Source organism: Monodelphis domestica, chromosome 3, assembly GCF_027887165.1.
Source record: "Monodelphis domestica isolate mMonDom1 chromosome 3, mMonDom1.pri, whole genome shotgun sequence".
Classification (NCBI taxonomy): domain Eukaryota; kingdom Metazoa; phylum Chordata; class Mammalia; order Didelphimorphia; family Didelphidae; genus Monodelphis; species Monodelphis domestica.
Genome location: NC_077229.1, coordinates 486707315 through 486721844, shown reverse-complemented (window position 1 = coordinate 486721844; position 14530 = coordinate 486707315).

Below are 14530 nucleotides of genomic sequence, written 5' to 3'. Positions count from 1 at the left end.
TCTACTTTGGAAATCTTAGATTAGATCTCAATTTCTTTGGCAGAAATTATTTCAATCTATCCCATATCTAAAATGGTCTTTCATCTCTTTAATTTCTACCTTGGTTCCTACACCCTGTGTACTCATAGGTCCTCCGTATTCATCCATGCACCCACTTGGAGTCATTTGTATTAACTCCCTCTCTCAGAATGCCAGCATTAAAAATATCTATCATTAGTGCCAATATCCAGTATCAGATCTATATTCACATGCATTAGGTATGTTCATTCACTGTCTTCCACTTTCCCTTGTTCACTGGGAGTCTCCAAACTTTCCTCTTCTTCCAGGCTATGGCCATTAAATTATATAAATCTAACAATGTTCATAGTAATATAAATATTCTACTAAGAATTATATTGATAATATTCATCTTCTGGTATACCCATATTTTCTATCATGTATGCCAAGCTAGCTCAGGCAACCCCACCATAAAGTTTGCTGCTCCTCCCTGACTTTTCTCCCTTCTAGAACCCTCTTCTACAATCAATGCTGCAGAGTGCCAGCATGGTGTCTTGGCAGTGAGAGTGGAACCCAATGATGTGAGAGGGCATTGCTTGTGTGCTGCTCCTGGGGGCCCTGTACGCTATGGAGCTCACATGTCCTACTTTGTGTTTCCAGTGGAAAAGGGAACTCAGACCTCTTATAGGATAGTGGCTTTGGACCTAGAGGGCTTAGGTTTAAACTCTTATTCTCTTACTTACAATGACAAGTGATATCTCTTCTGCTCTCAGATTTCTCATCTATAAAACAAGAAGGTTGAAATAGATCAAGATCCTGAAATCTGTGAAATTATTTTTGTTTTTAATACTTTACTAGAATGGATTTTCCTTTTAATCCCATGTATTTTATCTTATTCGTTAAAAAAGGCATTATTCAACATGACATCATGTTGCGCCAGATTGCCAAAGGGATCCACGAAACAAACAAAAAAAGACTCAGAACTGATGATGTCTAAGATCTCATCCAGTTCTAAGTCCTATGAAACTGTGATTTCTGCTGCCCAGGCAGGTGCTGTTCTGCCTTTCAGGTATGAGGACTGAAGCCCCTGTAACATGGCATCACAAATATTGTGACTACAAACAACACGTGTCTCTCTTGGGATCCTGGTGTGGCCTCCCATTTTTTGGATGCCATCTTCAGTCTTCCCCATCAAGGTCAGTCTCTTGTCAGATTCCTTAGATGTTCTGCCCCATCTGGATTTTTTCAGAGCTGTTTTCATTACATAAAAAGCTGTTATGAATATAGCCTGTTTTTAAGGTAACTGAAAGAAGAAGGAAAGGGGAAAAAAAGACTTTCAGTTGATTGTTACCAACCCCAGTTAAATTGAGGGGAGCTCCTCAAAGCTGCCTTTAATTTGGTTAATTATTAACACACTATGTCAGCAAAAAGGACCGCACTTTCTGGCTCCCGCTCTGTGATTCTATATCTATAACAAATGAGATGGGTAGAACAATAGGCCGTTTGGCTCATCAACTGCCTTTGAATAAAATTGTTTAGACTGTGGTCAATGAATAGTAGACAAAAACACAAAAAATATTTCCAATTTCACTTTATGTAAAGTCTCCAGAACGCTTGGCTGCCCCTACCTCCAGCAATCAGAGTCCAGGCTAAAACTTGGGCTAAATAAAAACCAATATGCAAATATTCCTAGGCCTCTGGTTGTATTAGTAAACGGATATGCGTGTGTGTGTGTGTGTGTGTGTGTGTGTGTATGTGTGTGCTTAGTATATGGACGCCCCCATTTAGATCTTCCTCTGCCTCGCCTTCTTTCCCCCTACCCGTTCCTGCAAAGTGAGCCATTCGGCAGGTTGCACAAGCCATTGGTTAGCCAGGCTTCCGATTCTTCGGAATCCTCCCAGCCAGTCTCCCTGGGCTCCCGATTGTGCCTCGGACTGTTTCTCTGCTTTGCTTTCACACGGTCCACAGGGCTCTCACATGAAGGCAGAAGGATCTGCAGCTCAGTGCTGTGGAAAATGTGAAACACCCGCCCTCCGGTGCATTTTTCAAATCTGGCTCCGTAACTGAAACTTGGCCGGTTTGCAGCCTGGCTGATAAGGATGGATGAGAGACGAGGACTAAGACGTCTCCTCCCTGTCTCCCCAGCGGAATCTAAGCCCTGATCTTGGAAGTGACATTTAAAGTGGAGTAAGTGATTAAACTGGACAGTCATCTGATTTTCTCCCCACTTGTAATCACTACACAAATTGGAGCTGCCTGAATGCTGGGATTGAGAAAAATGAAATGCGACTGGGTCTTGGGCTCCGAGCAGGTTGCGGCCGTGTGAAGATCTCTGACTGTGGTTGGGAAACATTATTCTGCTCCCAGTAGAAAAATGGCCTCATCCATCTACAGTCGACCTACCGTCCCGGGGCCATTCCTGCTGGTTTTCTTTCATAGAAATTCTTCCTTTCGACCTCTCAGGGCTGGGGAGGACCGTACATACTATTTTCATTAGTTTGTGGTGTGTCTGCTTTGCCTCTGCAGAGATAGACCTGCCTATCTGTGCCGGCCTCCCGGTTTTGTTTGATGACTCTGCAATAGCTCCCCAGGGGGGGATGTGGTAACAAGCCTTTCCAGAAATGCTCTCTGTGTAAGTTGGCCGCAGACTCCTTCAGGAGACGTAGACACTGAGGCACAGGAGCTTCTTGGGAGGGTGGCTCACTTTTCAAAGAAATGGACCTGATAGCACTGTACCAGTATCATAAAAATCACTCATAAAGCAATCAATTACACCAATTAATCAATTCAACATTTATTAACTATGAGCCAGGCACCTTGGTGTAATGGATAGAAAGTCATCCTTCAAGTTAGAAAGGTTTCAAGTTTAAGTTATGCCTCTAACACACTTGGTTGTATGACTCTGAACAAGTCACATAACTTCAAAAGACTCCAGGCAACACTCAAAGATAATTTCAGAAGAGTTAATTTCCTTCCTTCCTTCCTTCCTTCCTTCCTTCCTTCCTTCCTTCCTTCCTTCCTTCCTTCCTTCCTTCCTTCCTTCCTTCCTTCCTTCCTTCCTTCCTTCCTTCCTTCCTTCCTTCCTTCCTTCCTTCCTTCCTTCCTTCCTTCCTTCCTTCCTTCCTTTATAAGGAGTTAGAGAACTAATAAAAAGAATGACCACTAGTTGTAGGGATGCAATGATGACAACAAATGATAGAAAGAAGGCAGCACTACTTTCACTTCTGTTTTGCTAGTCACCTAGCTTCTCAGAGCTCCAGGCTATGCTGAGACTAAGTTGCAGAAACATTGCTGATCTACATGTATTGGCAAAATTTCCTTGTTGGTAATTCCCTCATATCAATGAAATCACAAGTCTAAAACAAAACAAAAAAAAAATGACCAATCATTGGTAGGGTGAATACAAAAGTGAAACTATAATGGAATGATCAGGGTCTTTTTCTGTTCACACCTAAGATTTCATTAGTATAAGAACTTTTTACACTAAATGTGGGCATTCCCTTGTCTTTATCATCTTACAGAGCTGCTTGAGGAGCACCAGGAAGTTAAATGGCATGCCTAGGGTCACACAATTAATGTGTGGCAAAGGCAGGACTAAAGCTGAAATCTTCCAGACTTTAAAGCTGCCTGTCTATCCTATCTTCATTAATTGCATTCTGGCACACTAATTATAAAAAAATAGATAATATTGCACAAAAAGGAAAGTCTGAAACTTTGCTAGATAAAATTAACTAATCACAAAAAAAATCAGTTTTTTTAATACCCACTCAACCTTTTAGTGTATTTCAAGATTAGGAGTTTTAATTCTTTTGAAGTAGAAAAATATACCTCTCCAAAGAAATAGCTTTTGAAACATATTTCTCCTTGAGCTAATAGGTCTCCCCTTGACATTAAGAAACAAGCAGTTGAGTATATCTCCCGAAGTTCAATGACTTGGGGTTTCTGCAGACCCAGAAATAAGAAGGAAAATTCTGAATTCCTCTGTAATTACAATCTTAAACAGATCAATTAAAAGGAGCACTCCTATTAAGAAATAAAGGACTATCTGCATTTTCATTTTCTTGTTTGATGAGATACACTTTTCAAGTCAACAAGCCTTTCTTAACTACCTACTATGTGCTTAGCAGCAGGCTAAACACTGGAAAGGGGGAGGGGGAAGAGTCAAAAACAGCCCCAGGCCTCAGGGAGTTCATACTGTATTGGTATGGCAAAATGGAAACAATGATTTACATACAAGATGTATAGAGGATAAATTGGAGCTAACTCAAAGGGAAAGGGGTGGATTGGGAAGGGCTTCTTGTGAAGACTGGATTTAAACAGTGTCAAGAAGAAAGCCTAGGAAGCCAGAATATTGAAATGAAGGAGAGCATTCCAGGCATTGAGAAAGCCAGTGAAAAGGTTCAGGAGTCAAAAGAAAGAGTGTCATTTCCAAACCAAGCAAATTAACTTGTCAACACAGAATTATAGGATTGGGAGAGATCTTGGAGAGCCTAGCAAGTTATCACCAACATAAAAGGAAACTCACAATCTCCCATTTCAGTGTTGGACACCTTTAATTATTAAGACATTTTCTTAGAGAGTCAGTTAGGTGGCTCAGGGGATAGAGAGGCAAATCTGGATTCAAATGTGACCTCTTTCACTTCCTACCTGTGTGAACCTGGGATAGTCATTTACTTCTGTTTGCTTACCCATTTTCCTTCTATCTTAGAGTTGTTACTGAGACAGAAACTAGAGGTTTTAAAAAAAAAAAGGATGTCATATCATAAGGAAATTTGTTTGTCTAAAATTATCACCTGTTGATTCTAGCTCTGCTCTACAGGATAAATCAAGACAAATCTAATATCTTATCAATAAGAAGGCTCTTTGAATGTATGAAATAGTAGCGCTATCCCCAAGCTGTCCCTTCCTGCTCCGTCCCCATTTCTTCTTTTATAGGATAAATAACTCAAGACTTTAAACAAGTCCTTTTATCATATTGGTTACCTTCTTCTAGGTGTGATTCAATTTGATGCTTAGAACTGGACACAACATAACAGACAACGTATGAGTAAGGCAGAGTGAAGCAGGACTATAATTCACCCCATCTGCCTTTTTCAGGACATTAAGATTCTATTAGCACAGCTTAGTATCACATTGGGCAGGTAGATGGTACAGTGGAAGTTCAAATCCAGGTTCAGACACTTTCTATCTGAGTGACCCCCTGTAAGTCATTTAACCCTGCTTGTTCAGTTCCCTGAAAATGAACCAGGGAATGGAATAGATCTGCCAAGAAAACCCCAAATGAGCACACGAAGAATCAGACATCACATTATGCTGCTAACATATACTGATCTTGTTCTCCACTCTGACCCCAAGGTACTTTTCACATGAACTCCCTTCTAAGAACATCTCCATGATCTTCTACTGGTCCAAGTGATTTCATTAACCTTTTATCTAAGGCTAAGAAAAGTTAAGTGACTTGTCCAGGACCATACAGCCAGTAAAAGACTGAGGCAAGATTTGAACCCAGGTATTTGCCCTTGACCACACTATTCCAGTCAATCAAGGTCTTTTTGGACCCCAATGCTCTTATCCAAGGTAATAACTTATGTATAGCTTCTTGGTTATCCATAAATTTAATAAGAATACCATTTATACTTTCATCCAACTGTTGATAAAAACCATTTACTAAAGTTGAACCACAAACTGAGAACCTTGTGGTGCTCCAATGAAGACTTCTCTCCAGTTTCTAATCAATCCAGTAGTTTCCCTTCTTTGGGTCTGGTCCATAACAGTACAATGCAATTCCATTTATCTTTATTTTCCTTAATAAATATACCATATCGGAGACCGCTGGGTAGCTCAATGAATTGAGAGCCAGGTCTGGAGACAGGAGGTCCTAGGATCAAATCTGGCCTCAGACACTTCCCAGCTGTGTGACCCTGGGCAAGTCACTTACCTAGCTGTTACCACTGTTCTGCCTTGGAACCAATACACAGTATTGTTTCCAGGATGGAAGGTAAAGGTTTAAATGAATGAATGAATGAAGGAAGGAAGGAAGGAAGGAAGGAAGGAAGGAAGGAAGGAAGGAAGGAAGGAAGGAAGGAATAAATAAATAAATAAATATACCATATCTATTTATCTGATGGCTGTACCTATGCTTAAGAAACAAAACTAAAGGAACAATTCTGGGGAAGCATGTATATTTCCATTGTAAATCATACCTAGCTGAAAACCTATTTTCTTTAAGCCTCAAATCTATGGACTGATGCTAATCTGAAGAGGACTATAAAGGCCTTTTCCACTCAAGAAAGATGTCAATGTCCTGTGGTTGCATGGCTTCTTCCTGGTGCTCTAAAACAACTTTGAGAGAGGTGGAATTCAATGAAATCCCTGAGGGCAAGGTCTTTTTAGTTGATGACTTTGTATCCAAAGCACCTACCCCAGTGGCTGGTATATAGTGCCTAGAATAATATATGCTTATTAAATTAATAAATGCACAATCTCATCTGTTGTTTAGAGATTATGTAGGAAGTGGTATAGATATCACTCCAGGATAAGAAAGCCCTGAGAAATGAATTTTAGACTTTGCTTGTAGACTTGACAAATGGACAGGATCTGAAAAGCCTCAGAGAACAACCTCCTGACCCATCTTCAGGTATCATGATTGGCATGTAAGTGTCCCAACTGGACATATGATTCTGTATGGGATCTCCAGTTGCAGGACACAGGGCTCTCTGTATGTCACCCAAATCTTGTAAACTGTGAAAACTTGAATGAATGTCGAAATGGAATGTTTATCAAATTTGTGGAGACTGGAAAGCTAGAAAAGCTAATATCTTGGATAACAGAATGAGAATCTATAAAGACTATGTCTGAGTGGAATGGAGTGGCTAAAGGCAGCCTGGCATAATGGATTAGAGTGCTTGACTTGGAATCTGGAAGAACTAGGTTCAAATCTTGCCTCAGTCCTTTATTATATGACTCCAAATACAACGCTTAATCTCTCTTGGCCTCAGATAAAAGATTAAAGGGGTAAGAGGGAATAAGCATTTACTGAGTGCCTACTTTGTGCCAGATATCATACTAAGTGCTTTAAAAATATTATTTCATTTGATCACAAAAAATCAATTTGATCGAATGTCAAAAATCCTGACCAAATGGGAAGGAATGCAGCCCCATCAAACCCAATTGAAGCCAGGAGCTGGGGAGGCTCAAGCCTACATTCCATTCTGTAGTCATCATTCTGTGGGAGAAGAATAAAAACTTCTCTCACTGATGGAGGACTGGAGTGGCAATCAAAACTTTGAATTTCTTGCTTTCGATGGTTTGAGGGTTAGCCTTCTGAATACTTTAACATAATTACATGTGGCTTTTTAAAAAAGCTTTAAACAAAGTAAATCATCTCAGGAATGCTTTCAAAGATGCATCATTCCACGGGTCTTGTGCTTCAATCCCCTCAGATCTGGAAATACCTTTAACAAGGGTCCCTGGAGAATTACCAGAGTTTTACCAAACAAAGAAGTAAAATATTCTGTAAAGTGAAATTTCCCTGGACTCATGATGCCCAAACTCTTCAGAATTGTCAACCTTGACCTTCTCTTCTAAAATTTATTTTCATCCCTCAGCAATAAAGCCCATAAATGCATTATTTATATCATTCATTATAATGAGCATTGGTTTATGTATGTAGGGCCTGGTAGAAATTTAGGTGGGTCTAAAGGAAAGTGGAAGTTTGTGGGAATATAAAGGAAATGTTATATTCTGCAATGTCTCACATGTCGAGGTTGTCCAGGACAAAGAATAATAATATAATATATATATTACATAATATATATAAATCTATGTAAAGTGATCCCCTTGTGACTTGTGTTTCATCTTCATTTCAGTTATTCTTCAGTCATATCCAATTCTTCATGACCCTGTTTGGAGTTTTCTTGGCAGAGATCTTAGAGTGGTTTGCCATTTACTTCTCCAGATCATTTTACACATGAGGAGACTGAGGTGTATAGGAGTAAGTGGCTTGCCCAGAGTCATATGACTAGTAAATGTCTGAGACTAGATTTGAACTCAGGAAGATGAGTCTTCCTGACTTTGGGTCCAGTCTTCTATCCACTGTGCCACCTAGTTGCCCTTATCCTCCTGTTATTTTCAATAAAACTCTGTATGTCATTGCAAACTCCCTATTCTGTGCAAACTCCCACCATGTCCATTAATGCCTCTACAGTGCCTTCCTCCTACCCATCTCCACCTCAACAATACTATTCTACTGGGATAGCTGCAAACACAAGATTCTCTTCCATATAGCCCATAATGCTTTACTTGAACTTCTTAGTTACTTGTCTAAACTCTTTTGTATTACTGAAAACTGGGGAATAATCTAGATGCCTCCACAGAATGACTCCTTCCTCCTTTCCAGTTTGCTTGCCTCTTGCCCCACTCCCATCCTTTACCCCTCACTGGAAAATCCAGACACACTGACTACCATTTCTTGCATACTGCACTCCATCCCCTAATGCTCTGCCTTCCTACTAGTGATCATTCAAGTTCTAGAAGACTCTTCCTCCTCATCTCTGCCTTCTAATTTCCCTGACTTCCTTTTGGGCTCTGGTCAAATCCCACCTATCCTTTTCCCACCTTCAGCTGCCATCTCTGTGAGAATGTCTTCCATATATTCTCTAAATATATTATAGGTGTCTAATTGTCTCTACCATTAGAATATAGTTACTATATACCAGACATTGTACTAGTACTGAGAAATAAAAAGAAAAATGGATCCTTGTTCTCAAGGAGTTTACATTATAAAGGGAGAGGCACTTGTTTTTTATGCTTGTGAGTTGGATTTCTTCCCTTCTTTTTAAAAATAATATTAAAATGGTTTATCTATCTTGTTTTTTCATAAAACCAGTTCTTAGTTTTTTTTATAAATTCAATGGTTTTCTTACATCTAGTTTTGTTATCTCACCTTTACTTTTTATAATTTCCAATTGGGAATTTAAAATTTGTGGCTTTTTTACTTTTTAAAATTGTATACTCAATTCATCAATCTGTTCTTTCTCTATTTTATTAATATAATAAACCTTTAGAGATATAAATTTTGCTGTATACAACCTTTGATATGTTGTCTCATCATTTACTTTAATAAAATTATTATTTCTATAACTTGTTCTTTATCCCACTCATTATTTAAGATTAAGTTATTTAGTCTCCCAATAATTTTATTCTGTTTCCATAGTCCCTTATTAAATGTACTTTTATTGCATTTTGACCTAAAAAGAATGCATTGAATATTTCTGCATTTAATTATAAATTTTGTGTCCTATATGGTCAATTTTTATAAAGGTATCATGCATCACTAATAAAAAGATAATTCTTCTCTACTTCCATTCAGTTCTTTAGAGACGTCAATCACAGTTTGATTATCCAAGATTTTATTTATCTCCTTGACTTCTTTCTTATTTATTTTTTGATTAGATTTATCTAGTTCTTAAAAGGAAATGTTTAAATCTCTCAGTATTACAGGTTTGTTATCTGTTTCCACCCATAACTCCTTTAGCTTTTTCCTTTAAAAATCTGGATGCTATAACATTTGACACATATAAATTTATTATAAATAATACTTCATTATCTATAGTACCTTTTAATATAATTCCCCCATTTCCCTGTTTATCTCTTTTAATTAGATTTATTTTTGCTTTAACTTTGTCTGAGATCATTATTGTTACCCATGCTTTTTTTTTTTATCAGCTGAAGCATAATATATTTATACCATCCGTCTGTTTTTACTCTGTCTTAATTTTTAAATGTGTTTCTTTTAAGCCCATGTTGGTGAACCTATGACACATGTGCCAGAGGGGGCTGCTCCCTTCCTTCTCTCTAACATGCCTGAGGACACTTCTCCCATCACCTGCCTCTCTGCCCAGTAGCCCAATGGGAATACTTCCTTTCTTTCCTGTCTGGGGTGAGGGGACTGCTCACAAGTGCTGTGAGTGTGCAGTTTGGGCACGTGATCTTTAAAAGGTTCGCCATCACTGTTTTAAGTAGTATATTGTTGATTTTTAAAATTTTTGATCCATTTTATGGGTAAATTCATCCCATTCACACTCAAAGTTATAGTTATTAATAGTGTATTTCTTTAATTTTTTCTTTGCCTCTGTTTTTATCTTATTTGTCCTTAGAAATCTAATTTTCCTTTAATCACTACTTCCCCAATCCCCATCCCTTTTTCAGTCCCTCCTTATTTTCCTCCTCCTCCCTTATAAGGTTCCCTCTCTTCTTTCCTCTTGTTATCCTTATAGTTGTAAATCTAGTTATCCTTCTCTAGATCCCTCTCTTATCCTCTTATTTATTTAGACAACCTCTATTATTCCCTCCTTTGCCTTAACCCCATACCCTCTTTTTTCTTAATCCTGATGCACTTTTAAGATTCACTTTCTTAATCTTTATTCCTTTCCCTCCCATCTCCTTAATGTTACCCTTCTATATTTATGTATCGTTCCCTCTTTTACCCAGATACAGTGAGAATAAGGTACTAGTATAACCAGTTCTCCATCCCCTCCTTTCTCTATTGTAATATTTCTTTCACTCATGCCTCTTATATGTGAGATAATTATTCCATTTTATCCCTTCCAATCCAAATGTATTTTATGATTCATTCCATTACATTCAGTTTGACCTTGAAGTGTCTTCTCTTTTCACAGATAATATAATGCTAGAGATTCTACTAAAATTTAGTTGAAACCATCAATAACTTTAGCAAAGTGGCATAAACTCACATAAATCATCAGCATTTCTACATACATTTCTATATAGTTACATTTCTATATATCACCAACAAAGTCCGATAAGAAGAAATAGTAACAGATAACCCATTTAAACTAACCATATATGGAATAAAATACACAGGAACATATATGCCAAAACAAGCCCAGAAACTATGTGAACATAATTATAAAACATATTTTTATACAAATAAAGTCAGATTTAAGTAATTGGAGAAATATTCATTGTTCATGTGTGGATGAAGCCATGACAATTCTACCTAAATTAATCTACTGATTCAATGTCATTCCAATTAAATTACCAAAAATCATTTTATTAAACTAGAAAAAATAATAACAAAATTCATTAGGAAAAACAAAAGTTCAAGAATATCAAAGGAATTAATTTAAAAAATGAAAAGGAAGATGGTCTAGCAGTACCAGATTTTGAACTATGTTATAAAGCAAAACTATCTGGTACTGGCTAAGAAATAGAAAAGTAGATGAGTTGAACAGAACAGACACACATCAAGCATTTGTAAAAGCTTATAGTAACCTTGTGTTTGACCAACATAAAGATTTGAGTTTGGGGAATAAGAATTCACTATTTGGTAGAAATTGTTTGAAAAACTGGAAAGCCATCTGGCAGATATAGAACAACATCTTACATCATTTATGAAGATAAGATAAGAATAGATACATAATGTATGCAAAAAGGGAGATATCATTAGTGAATTAGAACAGGGAACATATTAGCTATAATACTTATGGATAGAAGAAGAATTTATGAATGAGATATAGAAAGCATTATGAGATTTAAAATAGATAATTTTGAAAACATTAAATTGAAAAATATTTGCACAAATGAAACGGATGTAGCCAAGATTAGAAGGAAAGCATTAAGCTGGTTAAAAATTCTTTATAGTTTCTTGGATAAGGATCATATATCTAAAGTATTTAGAGAACTTTGTCAAATATGTAAGAATATGAACCATTCCCCAAATGATTAATAGTCATTTATTAAATATCATTTGGCTGAGGAAATCAAAGCTATATATAAAAGTATGAAAAAATACTCTAAATAATTATTCATTAGAGAAATGCAAATCAAAACAATTTTGAGATATACCAATCAAATTGGATAAAATAATACAAGGGCAAAATGACAAATTTTGGAGGGGATGTGGAAAAATGGGGTCACAAATACACTGTTGGTGGAACTCTGTACTGATCTAACCATTTTGGAGAGCAACTTGGAATTATGCTCAAAGAGATATTAAACAGTGTATACATTGATGGAGAAATTCCACTATTAGGTTTATTTCCTGAGGTGTTCAAGAAAAATGGAAAAGAAACTACACATTCTAAAATATTTATTACAAGTCTCTTTGTGGTGGCAAAGATCTAGAATTTGAAGGGATGTCCATTGACTGGGGAATAACTAAATAAGTTATGGCATATGATTGTGATGGAATAATACTGTGCTATAAGAAATGACAAGCAGGTTAATTTTGGAAAAACATGGAAAGACCTACATGAAATTATGAAGAGTAAAATGAGCAGAATCAAAAGAATATGATATAAAGCAACAAAAATGCTGTTTGAATTATGTACCTTCAGAGAAAGAACTGATAAATAAAAATAAGTAAGATATAGTTTTATACATATATATCTTTTTGTTAAATAATGCCTTCTGTAATGGGAGGTGGGGAAGGAGGGAGGGAGGGAATTAACTGGATATTTAAATGTAACAAACAAATATATAAATCCATTTTTTTAAAAGTTCCCCTTAGCCATGGTTTAGTTTCCTGATGGGGCTCCTTGCTCCTTGCAATATTATGAATTTATGTCTAGGATTTCCTGGGCTCTCAATGTAGTCACTACAATGTAATATATACTCTTCAGATAATTAGCTTATCTGCAAATACCTCTAGGATTATAATAGTAAGGCAGGAAGTACAACATGGGAAAATATTTTTAAAATACTTCGCAACTCTCAAAATTCTTTCCTAGTTCTTTTTATTCAATTTTTAAGAATTCTACTTATTATTACATCCTTCAGTTCCTTCGAAGATTATAAGGTCTCTCTGTAGTCAAAAGGGATGGAGAAAGATATTCTGGTCCAAGGCCAAGGCTTCTCTTTCCTCTGCTTTTTCTCCTAAGCATATCCACCTCAAGGATTTTATTGGGATGCCATCTTTGCTCCAATTCACTTGATAATAAATGTCTCCTAGAGCATGGCCAGGTTTCTTTAGCCTATGAACCCTTCTTCCTGAGAAATAGCATTCAGTTCGAAGTATCTTTTACACTTATGTTTCATTGATTATTTTTATCTGGTTAGTATACCAGATTATTTTATCAATTATTTTAAATGGTATGGTTTGGTGGCTTGATTAAATCAATCAACCCATACTTTTATGTAAGTATATATAAAATATGAAGAAGGAGTTACTATGATCTGATTGGATCAGGAAGGACCTACCTATTACCCATAAAGTAATGCTTAAGCACAGCTTTGAAAGAAAGTTGGGAGGAGCAGCTTAGTGGATAGAGCACTAGACCTAGATACTGGAGGTCCTGGGTACAAATCTGGCCTCAGACACTTCCTAACTGTGCAACCCTGGCAAGCCACTTAACCTCAATTGCCTAGCTCTTACACTCTTCTATCTTAGAACCAACACTTACTATTGATTCTTGGATGGAAGGTAAGAATTTTTTAAAAAGAAACAAAGAAAGAAAATCAGGCTTCAAAGAGGCCAAAATGAGGCAGATGTGCATTCTGGGAATGGAGGACATCCTGTGCCCACAGGCCAAAGACAAAATGTTATATATGAGAAACAGGAACAAGTAAATATGGCTGAACCAGAGCATGAAAGGGAAAATTGTATGATGAAGCCACAGCCGTAGGCTTAGTATTTATTAAATTTTTTTTTGTCTCCAAGCTCAGTATATGAATATATATTTTATGATTCAAAAATACTTCCTCCAACTCTCAACAGGAAACACTGTCACCATGTTGAGTGCCCATCACTGCAGACAAGATGGAATTCCCATAACTATTTTCTTCTATGTGTGAACACAGTGACCTCTCAGGATCAGTTCAGCCTCCTGAACCAGAACAGATGGAACAAAAGACACCAAGTTGGAAAAATCAAAATACCCTGGGAGAGAATGCCAAGTTTATTTGCAAGCCTATCCATGGGGCTGAAGCTGCTATGAAAACCAGGATACCTGAACCTTTTTGAGCTGTGTGCTATCTTATTGATCAAGTCCGTTTTGACTTGGCTGGTAGACCAAGTGTTTCTCTGTTCCAAGAACTTTCCATGTTTAGGACTAGATAAGGCCGATCAAATTGAAGTCAATCTAACTACCTCCCTGGGAACAAAATCTGAGCAGAGAAAAAATACGTTTTTTCCTTTGGGGGTTATCGCCTAGGTTAGTTACTGAAGCCAGTGAAGAGCAGCTTTCTAAACTGGAAAGTGAATTGATGGTTTGAAAGGAAGGATGACACCAAGGAAAGAATCCTGGATATGTAGGCAATGGACTTGGGTTCAATTCTTTACTGTCTGGTAGGTTTTAACAACCAATTCTTGTTGTTCATCCTTCATTTCAAAGAGGACTAAAGATAGCATGGACAAAATTATTCTAGACAATATAAAATACTTATTAAATACTTACTAAAATACTAAAAACAAACCCAGCGACCATATTAACATAATGACAAAACACTTTACACACAAATAAAATCAGACCTAACAATTGGAAAAATATTAATTGCTTGTGGATAAGTTGAG